Below are 16607 nucleotides of genomic sequence, written 5' to 3'. Positions count from 1 at the left end.
CAGAGGATGTGAGAGTGAAACTTAACCACAGTTTGAATATGAGAGGAGATACAAGGCAATAAGACCATGAGACATAGGAGAAGAATTTGGCCTAGCAAGTCTGCTTCACCATTTCACCATGGCTGATTCATTTTTTCCTCTCAGCCCCAATCTCTTGCCTTTCCCCCCTATCCATTCAAGACCAACCAAGAATCTATTAACCTCTGCCTTAAATATATGTAAAGACTTGGCTTCCATAGCTGCCTGTGGTAACGAATTCAACGGATACACTACTCTCTGGCTAAAGAAATTCCTCATCATCTTCTTTCTAAAAAGATGGCCCTCTAGTCTGAGGCTGTGTCCTTCTGTACTTAGACACCCCCACCAAAGGAAACATCCTCTCCACATCCACTCTATCAAGGCCTTTCACCATTCAATAGGTCACCCCTCATTCTTTTGAATTCCAATGAATACAGGCCCAGAACCATCAAATGGAATCATTTTCATGAACCTCCTTTGAACCCTCTGCAGTTTCAGTAGATCCTTTCTAAGGTGATGGGCCCAAAACTGCTGACAATACTCCAAGTGAGGCCTCACCAGTGCTTTATATAGTCTCAACATTACATCCTCTTGAAATGAATGTGAACAACTCATTTGGCTTCCTCACCACAGATTCAACCTGCAAATTAACCTTTAGGGAATCCTGCACAAGCATTCCCAAGTCCCTTCGAACCTCAGTTTTTTTTTGTATTTTCTCTTCATTTAGAAAATAGTCAACCCTTTCATTTCTTCTGCCAAAGTGCATGACCATACACTTCAGGACATTGTATTCCATCTGCCTAATCATTCTCCTAATCACTCTAAGTCCTTCTGTTACCTCTCTACTTCCTCAAAACTACATGCCCCTCCACCTATCTTTGTATCGTCTGCAAACTTTGCAACAAAGCCATCAATTTCATCATCCAAATCATTGACATATAGCGTAAAAAGAATTGATCTCAACACAGCATCCCCCCGCACCCCGTCCCCGTGGAACACTACTAGTCACTGGTAGCCAATCTGAATAGGATCCCTTTATTCCCACTCTCTGCCTCCTGCCCATCAGCCACTGCTTTACCCATGCTAGCATTTTTCCTTAATACCATGGGCTTGTAGATTGTTGAGCAGTCTGATCTGTGGCACTTTGTCAAAGGCCTTCTGAAAATCCAAGAACACAACATCAACAGATTCACCTTTGTCTATCACGCTTGTTATTTCTTCAAATAATTCCAACAGATTTATCAAGGAGATTTTCCCTTGAGGAAACCATTCTGACTATGGCCTATTTCATCATGTGCCTCCAAGTACCCCAAAATCACACCCTTCACAATTGACTCCAACATCTTCCCAACGGCAGAGGTCAGGCTGACTGGCCTATAATTTCCTTTCTTCTGACTCTCTCCCTTCTTGAACAGTGGAGTGACATTTGCAATTTGCCAGACGTCCAGAACCATTCCAGCATCTAGTAATTTTTGAAAGATCATCATTAATGCCTCCACAATCTCTTCAGCCACCTTTTCAGAACAAAGAAATATGTGAACAAAGAAATTGGAAAGAAGGGTTTTAGGACAGTTTCAGGTGCATTAACATCAAAGAGAACGATGATGTAGTTGAACCGGATTGGATTCTGAATGAATTTAGATGACTGGTTAGGGTAGTGCAAAACAGCAGACATTTCTTTGTGTGAACAGCTTCTTTCACAAATATGCAGCAGAGTCATCTAATTAGCTTTACGCAATCACTCTCCATAATCATACAGTAATTCAGGCCCTTATAATTAACTATTTCATACCTTATTGTTGGGAAGAGCATTTTTCTTATTCGTTCCAATTAATAAGTAAGTGTCACATTTAATATAAAGTTTTGCATAATTTTGTAGTCTGAATGAATGGCAGATTTTATACTTACCATTGTCTGCAAAAGGCTCAAAATTATATATTTATAAGGTCATTTATCGCTACTCTGTCCTGAATTATGTCCTTTCCAGTACAGGTCCATAATTCATAGAAAGGGGCGTCACAGGTAGAGAGGGTCTAAAGAAAATGTTTGGTACATTGGCCTTCAGAAATCAATGTATTGAGTACAGGAGATAGGATATTATGCTAAAGTTGTATAAAATGTTGGTAAGGCCTAATTTGAAGTATTGTGTCCAGTTTTGGTCACCTATCTACAGGAAAGATGTAAACAAAGTTGAAAGAGTATAGAGAGAATTCACAAGGATGTTGCCAGGTCTGGAGGACCTGAGTTATAAGGAAAGATTGAATAGGTTAGGACTACATTCTATAGAAGATTTGAGAGGAGATTTGATAGAGGTATACAAAATTTTGAGGGGAAACAAGAGAAAATCTGCTGAAACTGGAAATCCAAGGAACACAAACAAAATGCTGGAGGAACTCAGCAGGCCAGGCAGCACCTATGGAAGAGAATACAGTCGATATTTCAGGCCGAGACCCTTCAGCAGGACAGCTAGGGTAAATGCAAGCAGTTTTTTTTCCTCCGAGATTGGGCGGGATTACAACGAGAGGTCACGGATTAAGTGCAAAAGGTTAAAAGGTTAAGGGGAACTTGAGAGGAATCCTCTTCTCTCAGAAGGTCGTGAGAGTGTGGAATGAGCTGCCAGCACAAGTGGTGCATGCCAGTTCAACTTCAATGTTTAAGAGAAGTATGGTTAGGTACATGGATGGCAGGGTTATGGAGAGCTATGGTTCTGGTGCACGTCAATGGGAGCAGGCAGTTTAGCTGGTTTCTGCATGGGCTAGATGGGCTGAAGGGTCTGTTTCTGTGATGTACTTCTTTATGACTCTAATCTGAATCTAATTTGCAATGCCATCCAACACCACTATGCTAGGTATGGTGTTTTAGAATTCAACACTTCTAGGTAATGAGATTTTTAAAAAATCTACAGCCAACACAGCAAGTATATTTGGATTTAATCCTGACTATGGAATTTTGATATAAATTGGCTATTGTTACTATGAACATAAATAAATGCTTCCTAAAAGGAGGACTTAGTTATGATCAATGTGGAAAAAAATGGAAGCAGAATGAATTTCACAGTATTTATTGACAGCTTCAAAACTTGGTCAATGAGAGATGGTGGGCTGAAGGTTCTGTTCTGTACAGTTCAATGCCTTATGTTCCAGCACTGCACCTCAACCTTATTGACATGATTGCTTGGTTCTGTGACAGCTCCATCACCAGATGTCACCAATTTCTCTGCTGTGGAATTTGCTGCGTGGGATGGGCTTAGGTAAAAAAAAGAGTTCACCAAGATTTCACAATTGTATAAACAGGCTGAAATATTTGTGCTTTGGCAACTGCCTGAAGAACCTCTGGGATGTATTCATCTTGATAATCATATTTTATTACACTAGTTAGTTGCCGCTTCGAGCTTTTGAAATCGGGTTTTGATCCAGTGTTGACACTAAGCAATGAAATCTATTTGAAAACCGCAGGAATAATGGAGAATTTCAAAAATGCCTTTGGACCCTCCAGAAGTGGTATATTATAAAAAATTCTTTCCCTCTTTTGCATTATTTATTTAGCTTTCATTGTGACTTAGAAATATATTTTATGTCTTGCACTCTACTGCTGCCACTAAACAACAGACTTCACAATATATATCTGTGATAATAAATCTGATACTTATTCTCCAAACTAACATTGGTTTGACTTGTCATGACAGCTGTATTAGGGCATTCTGAGTTGGAGTCTGATGAACTTGGGTAAATCCACTCACAAAGGACACCAGCTAGCGGCTGCCACTCTGAGGCCTCACACTTGGGTCCTAGACTTTTCTGAGGACACCAGGTGGGAATTTCTGCTCCAGAAGATGCACATCCACTCTACAAATACATAATTTGAACCTTACTCTGGCGGGGCCTCTTTGGCTCCATTGTGCTCTTCTCTCCATTGCCTACTCCATTGGAATCAGGGTTCCAGATTTCATTTTGCATATTAGTACACACTAATTGCCTGAATTTGCTTTAATTAGCATGATGGCACCAGCTCTGCTGTCATATGTTGTCGTACAGGTGCTTGTGCCATCTATTGCCCCATAGCTTGCTGACAACTTTCTATAATATGAACACAAAATAATCTACAAATGCTGGGGTCAAAGCAACACTCACAACACACTGGAGGAACTCAGCAGGTCGGGCAGCATCCATGGAAACGATCAGTCAACATTTCGAGCCGAAACCCTTCATCAGGACTGAAGAGGGAAGGGGCAGAAGCCCTATAAAGAAGGTGGGAGGAGGGTGGGAGGAAAAAGGCTGGTAAGTTCCCAGCTCAGTATGCCCTAATACAGCTATCGTGACAAGTCAAACCAATGTTAGTTTGGAACCTACCAGCCTTCTCCTTCCCACCCTCTCTCCACCTTCTTTATAGGGCCTCTACCCCTTCCCTCTTCAGTCCTGACGAAGGGTTCCGGCTCGAATTTCCATGGATGCTGCCCGACCTGCTGAGTTCCTCCAGTGTGTTGTGAGTGTTGCTTTCTATAATATAATATATTTTCCCTCGACGATTCAGCCAGAGTATTAGTGCAAGCATCAGCAGCTAATTTCATGACTGCTGAGTTTCAAGTCAGGCATTGGGAAAGTGAGTAGGTGTGGTGCCAGAGCCAGGTTTCAATGTGTGGGCTGAGACAGGAGTCAGGAATGTGCGACCAGAGCCAAAATTGGGAAGGTGTGGTAAGTGTCCATTCAGAGCCAAGAGCCTTCTATCATGCAATGTGCCTGTGATGTGGTTCCAAGTGAGGTTTTCATTGAACCTGTGCATACATGTGCTTCTATATATGACAATAAACTCAGCTTTGACTTTGGAATGTGAACAAGGTGTGCAAGATATGCAACTGGAACAGGGGGTCGGAATCACGGACAGGTGTGGGACGAGAGCCAGGGTGTGGAAAATTTAAGCAGATGTGTGATCAAAGATGGGGTCGGGAACGTGGATGGGTTGTGGCTAAAGCTTGGGAAGACAATGTGTGATAAGTATGCTGTCTGAACTGTGGAAGGGAATGCAGTTCGATGGACATCTGGAGTCAGGATTGCAAACACATGTGGCCTGAGGCTAGGTCGAGTACATGGAAAATGACTGTAACTGAAGCCTGAAGTATAGTCTGTGTGTGTAGTTGGAGCCTGGAACATGGACCAGGTGTGTGGACAAGCTGAGTGGGCATAGCTCAGATGCAGAAGGCAAGAACAAACTGGAGAAGTGAAGCAGTGTGCAACCTGAACCAGGGCCAGGAACATGGGACAACATTGCTGAAATTATTGAGTGACATGGCTCAAAGATACAATTTTAAAATATGACTTTGCCTACTTCCTCAGTATCAGAATCTGATCTATTATCATTTAGATGATGTGAAATATCTAATGTCATCAATGGAGAAGGCTTGAGCTCAGAGCCCAGAGAACTTGTGATCTGAACCTCACTGCCATGCAATTCTAAACATCTCCATGGAAGTGGGTTTTTAGCAAAGACTCCAACTACATCCAGGCTAAAACAAACAGTGAACTGTATCCTTTGCTGTCAATCACTGTGTTGACAAGACAAGCACAGGAATATCATCGGAGCAGAATGACAGTCAATTTTTAATAAATGAATAAACAGCAAGAAAGCTTGATCTCAATATCATACCCTTACATAATTTTTGAAAAATATTGTACTGGTATCTGTAGTTTACTCTGGGTGCAGAAAATGTGAAAAGTAAAACTACCTTCCCCAACTCTACTACAGGGCTGGGGCCTACATTTCCAAAAGAAATTTCCATCATCACCATGACATTCTGCTAAAATACAAGGAACCCTAGATTACAGAAAAACCCAAGAAATGGAAATCTCCCAGAATCTGTTCTCAGGCGTGTACTTGAGCAAAGAAACAATGCAGAATTCACCTACACTTTCACAAACTTACCTTCAGTTAAGATCAACTGTTACAAACCCTCATTAGCACACACATCCTTTCTTAAACTACTAATTGTTTTCCAGCTAACAGGCAGATGAGCTCCCCAGATCACTTGATCTGGGCTGTATTCAAACCAACATCTGCCACAGTTCATTTCCTGGTAACAACTCCTATCATCTATGTTGTGTATTTAGTGTTTCAGTAATATTTGAACAATATGGTAATTATATTGTTTGATTAGGCATTTTTATTTACTTAAATAATTCATTATGGTTTATATGTAAAAATACATGAATTGCAAACATCATGACTCTACCATGTGATGCATGCAAGGCTTGCTTGCAATAAAAAAAATCAAACTAAGACTCATTCTCCTGGGCTCCTACCTACTTCTTGGAATTTCTTGAATGATTTGGAATTACAAAGCATAACAGTGGTGATGAGTAAGTTTTAAACAAACCAGAGACAACTGTTGAAGCACAGCAAAATGTTTGAGTAAAAGAAAACACAGCGAGAAACAGTCAAGTCAAGAGGAATTCATGCATTCATAAACAGTGAGTACAGGGTGATAATCATGATTTTTAAAAATACAGAAATGTCCAGCTACATTGGAAAGATTCACATGTTCAATTGCTCAACAGATAATTAACTCGTGTATACTGAGCTAATTGTGTAGCATTTTGTTGAAACTGAAAAAAACCAATGAGAAGCAAGTGTCGGTTTTGTTGAGTGCATTAGGCTTAAGGGTGCATTGGGTTTACAGTTTGCTTTGAAATTTTACAACTGCAAACAAACCAGCTGAAATGAGCTTTGCTGATATTGTGAAAGTATTGCAGGAACATTTAGAACTGAAACCATTGTTAATTTAGGTTTAATAAGCAGAAACAAAAGGAAGGGAAGTGCATTTCAGCATACATAGCTGTATTGAAGAAGCTGTCTGAGCATTGTCAGTTCAGTGATGGGTTTACTTATGCACTGTGAGATCACTTAGTTTGTGGAATCTTACAGGAATGCATTCAAAACTGTGTCCGAACTGAAGCACAACTTACATTTAAAAGTGAATTTGAAAAACTGTATCAATGGAAGCAGACAGAGAAGCAATTGGGCAGCAGTCAGGAGTAAAAGTAAACATGAATAAAATTGCAATGTCTAAACAGAAGCTTGCCCAGCCAAATAAACTGAGTTAGTGTTGTGGCAGGGGCTGCATACACCAGACCAATGCAGGTTCAAAGCAAAACTTGCAGAAAATGCAACAATATAGGACACATACAAAGAGCATGTTAGACAGACAAAAATAAATGGACTGCACAGGGAAGAGAAGATTAAAAGTCAAGTTGCAGTTTCGAAAAGAGAACTAATTTGCATGCTGTTGATGAAAAAAAACAGCAATTAATTAAAATGGAACTGGACACTGGCTCGGCTCGTTCAGTCATTCCACAAAATGAGCTTGAACTGCATTTCAAAGATGTTGATCTTAAGCAGGCAGATATCCAAATAAGAATTTATTCTGGAGAAAAGTTAACTCCTGTGGGAAAGACATTTGTAACAATGAAATACAACAACCAACAAGACTCACTGGGATTGTATGTGGTGAAAGCAGGAGAGCCGGGATTATAGGGTTGGGAGTGACTGAGACAACTACAACTTGATTGGAGATCCATCTATCATTTTTGTTCCACATCCACTGTAATAGAGTCAAGAAACGTACTGGTTGACGCCAGAGCAGTGTTCAAGGATGGCATTGGAAAGCTCAAACATATCAATGGGTAAAATAGTGTTAGATGAAATTGCCACACCCAGTTTTACAAAGACTTTCCAGTTCCTCAACCCCATCCATGAAAAAGTGGCCAGTGAGCTAGATCGCATGGAGGCTGAAGGAATTCTTTCCAATGTTGAGTGGAGCCCATTGGCAATGCCAGTGGTCCCAGTAGTCAAGAATAATGGGTTTGTCAGGATTTGCGGTGATTTTAAGGTCACCATCAACCCAGTAGAAAGTAGATCAATATCTTTTGCCCGGGATAGAGCATATCTTTGCAAACCATTCAGAAGAGAAACGTTTCAGCAAAGTGGACTTAGCTGAGCCCTACTTACAGATGGAGATGGAAGAAGAGTCCAAAGTGTTTCTCACCATAAAAACTCACAGGTCTATTTTTAGAGTAGTGTCTGTACCTGCACACTGACAGAAAGCCATGGACCGGGTGCTGCAAGGCTGTTACTTGGATGACATCAGTGTTACCGGTGAGGATAGCAAGGAACATCTCCAAAATCTCAGCATTGAAGCCAAGGATTTCACAAGCTATATACATACACATACATACACCCTCACACACATTTATATGTATGTATACAAGTTAAGATGCATTCTATATTGAGTTGGAATTTATAGCTAAGCAGGAAGAGTGTTGTGAATTTAATATTTGAGTAATATTGTAAACATGGTTTGATTAAACATTCTTGTTTATTTAAATAATTCATTATGTATTATATGTAAAAATATGTGAAGTTTTTAAGTTATGCTACAACATAATAGGTGTGAGTCTCACTTAAAGTAAAAAAAATGAAACTAAGACCAGTCCTCCTGGGCTCCCATTTTTTTTTTTTTGGAGTTACAAAACCTAATAATCTCCACTCACCTTCTCTGTCTGTTCTTTTCAAATTGGTTAAAGGTTTAGAGTTATAGAATCAACAGAGTATACAGCACAGAAACAGGTTCCCTTTAAATATTTCTCCTTTTACCCTTAAGCTATGACTGTTAGTTCTTGTCTCACCCAACCTCCGTGAAAAAAGCCTGCTTGCATTTACCTCATCTATACACCTCATAATTTATTTCTCTCTCTCTCTCTCAAATCTCCCCTTATTCTCTTACACTCCAGGGAACAGAGTCCTTACCTATTCAACCTTTCCCTAGAACTCAGGTCCTCAAGTCCTGACACTGTGCTTGTAAATTTTCTCTATATTCTTTGCATTTCATAGTATAACTTGTGGGAAATGATTAATAACACTATCAAAACTGAGAGATTCCAACCTATATATTAAAAGTAAATAACAAAGAATCCCTCTACACCCCAAAAAAGACACTGTTATGTTGTTGAATAGTCCTGCTCATGGGAACATGACATTGAAACCATTAGACTAGTGCATTGGGAAAATAGGTTTTTTTTAAATGAAGACTTCTCCATTAGGTAGATAATGTATTTTCCCTTTATGGACAACAAGTATGTAGGCATACTTACTATGAAGATGTTAGACATTTCCATTTCTCCAATTATGGCCATGATTCCACTCCATTGTTAAGTGTCAAGGTAACATGACAAGTTTCTGCATTTCCGGGTTATAGTTCAGTGAAACACTTGATCTGGGTTTTTGCATGGGAAGTTGAGATTGAAAAATGCACTGAAGCAGAATGTATGATAAAATGAAAATGTTTTCCTCCCAGGTCAACTGAAATTCATATGTTCAATAAGCTTTTTAAAGATTTTGGTCCCATAGAGTATTGTATCTACCCAGATTTCCTATTTGCTGTTAATCAAACAGTCTTGAATAGTTCATGCTGTGGTGCAAATAACACCTTACAACAAAAATTATTTCAGAATTAATAGTGTTCTTACATTTTCAATTATATTTCAGATAGGCTTCAACTACAAGTTGAAAATGGAGAAACAAGCCTATAACAAATTTTACTGTCGGAGACCAATTGATAATGCTACATTTTCGGTTACACTGATAACCTTACTCCCCAAATGGACGTTGGTATATACACAGACAAGCTTTCAATTATTACTGTGCTTTCAGTTGCATGGTGTTTTCATAGACAGGTAAAAAAAAATGACCCTAAATAATTATCACTATTTTCTTTAAAAAACGTGAGAGTAAAATTGCCTGTATAGTCATGTCTTGACACTGCTCATTCTCATAATAGCACTGATGTGATCCTTTGGTTCACTCAGAAGGAGGAAATTTCAGATGACAAAAGTTGTTTGGACGTACAGTCAGCCCTCCATATCTGCGGGGGATTGGTTCCGGGACCCCCCCCCCCCCACTGCCCCCCCCGATACCAAAATTTGCGGATGCTCAAGTCCCTTATATAAAATGGTGTAGTATTTGCATATAACCTACGCACATCATCCCCTATACTTTAAATCATCTCTAGATTACTTATAATGCCTAATACAATGTAAATGCTATGAAAATAGTTGTTATACTGTATTGTTTAGGGAATAACGACAAGAAAAATGTCTGTACATGTTCAGTACAGACACAACCATCGTAGCTCTTCTGGGAATGCTGATGCTGCCTCAGTGAAAATAACGTTCAGCATTTGTTTTGCAGCGAGCCGTTACAGAGGCAGCGCGCACCCCGGGCAGCAAGAGTGGCGAAAAGCAAAAACAGCGCTCAGCGTTTCTATGACTTTAATTTTGAATGGGCACGTAGGTTTAGGGCAGGTTTGCAGGATGTTTTGAGTGCTTACAAAGAACCGTATGATAGAAAAATTCGTGAACCTTCCAGTATGCTTGCTGTCTTCCCGATTCTGGTAAGTGAAACTACACTGTACATAAATCATTTCTACTTTATATCAGCTGTGTATTTATCATATCATTCCTGCTTTTACTATATGTTAGTGTTATTTTAGGTTTTATGTGTTATTTGGTATGATTTGATAGGTTATTTTTGGGAAATGTCTGGGAACGCTCAAAAATTTTTCCCATATAAATTAATGGTAATTGCTTCTTCACTTTATGCCATTTCTGCTCTACTTTCGGATAGCGGGGGAAGCCTGTACAGTATTTTCGATCCGCGGTTGGTTGAATCCATGGATATAGAACCCGCAGATACGGAGGGCTGACTGTGCTTCTATCAGAGGATCACCCACTTTTTAAGGTTTATAAAGGAAATGACTTTTAGAGTAACTTAATGATTTAAGCTCTGTTACATATCTCAAGACAGAAATGCAAGTCCAGTTTTAAGGAACGATTATTAATGGATGTAACAAAGAATGTTCAAGAACGACTTGATATTCGTCAACAATGGCTAGAAGAAACTCAGTGAAAATTAAAAGAATATTTCTCTATATATTAGAGTAACTGAATTGACACAGTTAGACAAGCAAGACCACCTTCTTTTACAAGTTTGCTTTGCAGACTCATACTAAGCCCCTTTACTGGCTTAACACACTAGCTGGAACAATAACTAAGATCTTCCCTGTTGTTACAAAGTTAGCTTCTGCAACAGTGAATACAGTTTCTGTGTGGATTAGCACTACCTTAAATTGGCTACCAATTTTCTTTTGCAGTTTTCTAATTCCCAAAGCCATTGAAGTGATTGTTTTCGTAATGCTCTTTTTGCTGAGAAATTGAAGACTGCAAGATGTATGCAAGACTGCAAGAAATTTGGAGACTTCTGTTTTCTGTATAACGGCTCCACTCCTAAGGCTCTATTCACTCTCATACCAAACTTGTACGACTATGGGTTATCTCTCGTGCGACTATGTCTGCTTTACTATACACTGCCTCGCACTCGCCTATTTATCTATTCCTCTGGTTTGTCCACAACCCTGTAAGATTGAAAAGCAGGGATTGCCCTGATCATATTACCTTTGCTCCTCTCCTCTTTCTAGACCTCATCACTAACATAGTGTGTATAGGTATCCATGTTTCTCGCCTCATCTTGAGTGGGGGTTGGGATGGGTCTGTCACGAATAATCGATTTAATAACACAATCCCATAGAAGTATGAGTCAACAAACATTGTTTTTTACTTACCTATTTGGATGTGGGATATTTACTTTCTAAGATGGGTAATTTTTTTATATATGGTTCTTAAGATTTTATATAATGTACTTTGTAAATGCATTGTTCACTGCTAATGATGGTATATTATTATACTATCATAGTTTGACCATTCACTTGTAATACTATATTTTGTGTGTTTTGTTCTACAGTGGTGAAGGACATACCAGGAGGAGAAAGATAGCTACATGTGGGGAACGCTATACTTCCGATAACCTTCTTACCTATACTGTTGTAATTTCTTCAGAAACAGCAATGCAATTCTGAAGCCTCAGAGGACTACAAAGCATTATAAGGTTGTCACAAGGTAGAATTATTTGAATGTGTTTTACTTACTATTTGGTTATAACCATATATTGTGCATGTGGTACTCTTAAAATGAAATAAATAGGACCAGTAAGCCTACCAATATTGTTATTTGGGTTATATTTAATATTGCTAGAACAGTTCTTATACTTGGTTGATAAAATCCCATGGTCTGACAGAACTGACAAGCAGACTCGCTCAGTTAAAGTTCCCTGGGAAAATACAAAAGTTGGGAAGATGTATGTTCTTCTCAGTTAGCCCCAATCAGGGGGAAAACGTGAACAATTATACCTAGAGTCCAGAATCACCAAGATGGAAAGAAATTTATGCAGATGATATGGTTAGTATCAGTGAGTGTTCACTCCCATGGGAGGGGCATAACCAACCCAGAGGTTCTGACATCTTTTTTCTGGGAGCCTAGAATTAAAGGTATAGACAGAATCCTGCACAGAAGAACTGTAATCTTCCTTACTTTTGCAAATGTTTCACTTTTTATGTACATGTATATTATCATATTGTGAAATCATGCAACTGTTGGACATAATTTCCTGTAACTAAAACTTGAGATTACTAATTGTTAGGCAAAAAAGGACAGCAAGACACAATCAGTAACTTGTTTACAAGACCTGTTTTCAGAAAACCTGAGTAAAGTTGTTCACCTCAACGACAGCAGTGCAAGCGCCCCTGTGAAAGAGATGAAGTACAGTGATGCTAGAAAGTTTGTCAACCCTGTAGAATTTTCTCTACTTCTGCATAAATATGACCTAAAATGTGATCAGATCTTTATGCAAATCCTAAAACTAGATAAAGAGAAGGCAATTAAATAAATAACACAAAAATTATACTTGTTCATTTATTTATTGAGAAAAATTATCCAATATTACATGTATTTGTTGGGAATAGTATGTGAACCTCTGGGATAATGCCTTCTAAAAAGTTATTTGGAGTCAGGTGTTCCAGTCAATGAGATGAGATTGGAGGTGTGGGTTTTAGAGGTGCCCTGCCCTTTAAAAAAGACACATCAGGTCAGGTTACTGACAGAGCCTGCTCTTTTCAAGAAAGAATTGTTTATGTGCACCATGCCTCGATCAAAATAACATTCAAAAGACCTTAGAGGAAGAATTGTAGAGATGCACGAAGCTGGAAAAGGTTACAAAAGCATTTCTAAAGACCTGAGTGTCCATCAGTTCACAGTAAGAGAAATTGTCTACAAATGGAGGAAATTCAGTACTGTTGCTACTCTTCCTAGGAGAGGGCATCCTGCAAAGATCACACGAAGAGCGTAACCTGCAATGCTGAAGAAGGTGACAAAGAACTCAAGGGTGACAGCAAAAGATCTGTAGAAATCTCTAGAACTTGCTAAAGTCTCTGTTCATGTATCCACTATAAGAAAAACACTGAATAACAATGGTGTTCATGGAAGGACACCATGGAGGAAACCACTGCTTTACAAAAAAAAGCATTGCTGCATGTCTCAAGCTTGCAAAGAATATTTTGGCAGAAATGCACATTGCTATGTCTGAAGGAAAAAGGGCACTGCACACTAACACCAAAACATCATCCTGACTGTAAAGCAAGGTAGAAGGTAGCATCATGCTTTTGACTGCTTTGCTGTCTTAGAGCCTGCACAGCTTGCAATTGTTGAGGGAACAATGCATTCAAAATTGTACGAAGACATTTTACAGGAGAATATCAGGGTAGCAGTCCGTCATCTGAAACTTAATAGAAGTTGGATATACAACAAGACAATGATCTAAACGACATGAGTAAATCAACAACAGAATGGATTAAAAAGAAGAAAATAGTGTTTTGGAATGGCCGAGTCAAAGTCTTGACCTTAATCCTGTAGAAATGTTGTGGAAGGATCTGAAGCAAGCAGTTCATGCCAGGAATCCCACCAACATCCCAGAGCTGAAGCAGTTTTGTAAGGAAGAATAGCCTAAAATTCCTCCAAGCCGAGGTGCAGGACTGGTCAACAGTTACCAGAAACATTTGGTTGAAGTTATTGCTGTACAAGGGGGTCATACCAGTTACTGAAAGCAAAAGTTCACATACTTTTTCCAACAAATACATGTAATATTGGATCATTCTTCTCAACAAATAGATGAACAAGTATAACTTTTTGTGTTATTTACTTAATTGGGTTCTCTTTATCTAGTTCTAGGACTTACATGAAGATCTGATCACATTTTAGGTCATACTTATGCAGAAATAGAGAAAATTCTACAGGGTTCACAAACTTTCTAGCATGACTGGATTTTCAGCTTATTGAAAGATATTGCCAGCTGACCAGTTAAACTGATAGCAACAGAAACAGTGATTCAAACTTGCATCAAGGAAACGGCAAGAACTGCTTTTGGGAAGAAGATTTTAAAGGTGGACTAATATGGCCGTTGATGTGTCTTTGTTGTATGTTTATGGAAAGTTATATTGAAGACATTCCTTGGAGGTTTGGGAAATGTGTGCAGCAGAGATTGAAAAAGTGCATCCTCTGAAGAGAAGAATAGCATTTCAAAAGAGAAAATTGCACAGAAACCTTCTTCACTGGGAAATACTCAATAAGTTCTTCGAGCATCCGACTGAAGAGAGCCTTTCTAGCTCCGGTAACCTACTGGACAGATGGAGGAGTGATAGAATGTTCCCAAGAGGAGTTTTGGCAGGAATTTTGATCTTGAGGTTAATATCTGCCAGAAGAAACTGGTTAGAAATCCTTGCTTAGCAAAACGAGGTGGTGTGGTGAATATTCATTTCCTGGGCGGGGGTTGGGGTGTCTCATATTTTGCAAAATTTGCTTGCTTTCTTAACACAGCTGCTGCCACTTGTAAGATCAAACAGATGCAAATGAATTTCCAATCAACATTGCATTGTTTCATTTCTGATTGTAAACAGGAGTTAGTCTTCAGTTCTTAAATGTAAATGGAAAACAGTAATCAACTTGAAATTAAAACAAGTACTGTCTAAAGAACAGCTTTGCAAACAAGCACTGTACATTAGCAGACACTGTCTTGAGTAAGTAACTGCACCTGGTTTATTGCTGCTCAAAGGATGCATATAAGACAATGGGTTATTTAACTTGGCTTGTTTCAAAATAGGCAACATTAACTACGTTGGTTAGTTCAAAGAAGCTTGCAAACCAGATGAAAACAAAACATCAAAACAGCATATCAATAACTAAGAAACACAAGAAAATCTGTAGAGGGTGGAAATCCAGAGCAACACATGCAAAGTGCCGGAGGATCTCAGCAGGCCAGGCAGCATCTATGGAAAAGAGTAAACAGTCAATGTTTCGGGCCAAAACCTTTCATCAATAACTGATCTATTAATTTTGGAGTTCTACGTACTCAAGTAAATTAACTTCACAGCATTGATGGTGGGAAGCTGAGCTCTATGCTTCCAGAAAGCTTTTAGACCTTTTGTGTAAAGGGGGCATTTGAGGAAATATCATGTGTGTGTGAAGTCACCCAAATGGTAGAGAAGGGTATAACATAGAAGGCTTATTAGGACAAATGGGGTGAGGAGGAACTTGGAGAAACATGAACAAACACAGAGTGAACTGGAATCCATTCCTCTGGCTTTGAGTTCTGTGTCGGACGATTTCTTCATCTGCATCGTTAATATGTCTTTTTAGTTTGTAAGAATTATACCTGTGTTTAGGAAATCCTTTGTGTTTTAGAAATGGTTTGTAATTTAGAATTGTTTTACCACTGCAAGTTCTAAATCTGTTTTAAGAATATTATTTGGATTTAAATGTGTATCACTGAAAATAAGTGAAATGTGTTTAAACTACTTTGCAAGTTGAACGTACCTTCTCCTTGGTAGGGAGTGAGGGTGAATCCACCGTTTGAATAGTGGGTATTGGCAGGTAAACCCACCATGGAGAATAAGTAGGAAAGTGAACCAACCTTTAAAGATCATACCGTTACCGTATAACCTCCCTTTAGTGTGGATATATATTCATAAGGCTTAAGGTCATCGTTTGAGTTTAGAACTTCACGGTCAGCAAACCCAATACCATCACACTGTAAGCACTCCTTTCTATTCCACCAGTATTTCTATCACTGTCAAAACTGCTGATTGCGAGAATTTCCACAGAAGTGCCCCTGATGCATCTTGCTTCATCTTGAATTGTGGCTTCCCACAGTGTATTGCAGTGAGCCCAATGAGACATTACACTGTGACCTTGTCTGCTCCCTGAGCTGGATGGAATATATCTTAAGGTACCACCCAAAAAAAAAGCTTAGGACACAACGTCATATCCAAAATTTATCCTTTAATCTATATATCTAAAATACATTTCAAGATCAACAAACTGTTGGTTGACGGTTGTGTTTTCTGCATTGTATTAATGACTGCATTTTAATATAGCACTTCATTGATTGGGAAACAATGAAGACATTTAGAAAAGGACTTGAAAGGTACTATATAAATACACGTCGTTCTTTCTGACTTCTAAAAAATTCCTTGTTGTCATAGCTTCCACTAGCTCATTAGCAAAGTTCATTGGCTACCTACACTTATACAGTAATCTAGTTGCTACTGGACTATTTTACTTGCTCAGTAGCTTGTTGAAAGAAGGATGCCTGCAGCACAT

This window comes from Mobula hypostoma, chromosome 3 (assembly GCF_963921235.1).
Source record: "Mobula hypostoma chromosome 3, sMobHyp1.1, whole genome shotgun sequence".
Lineage (NCBI taxonomy): Eukaryota > Metazoa > Chordata > Chondrichthyes > Myliobatiformes > Myliobatidae > Mobula > Mobula hypostoma.
Note: the sequence above shows the minus strand (reverse complement) of the source record.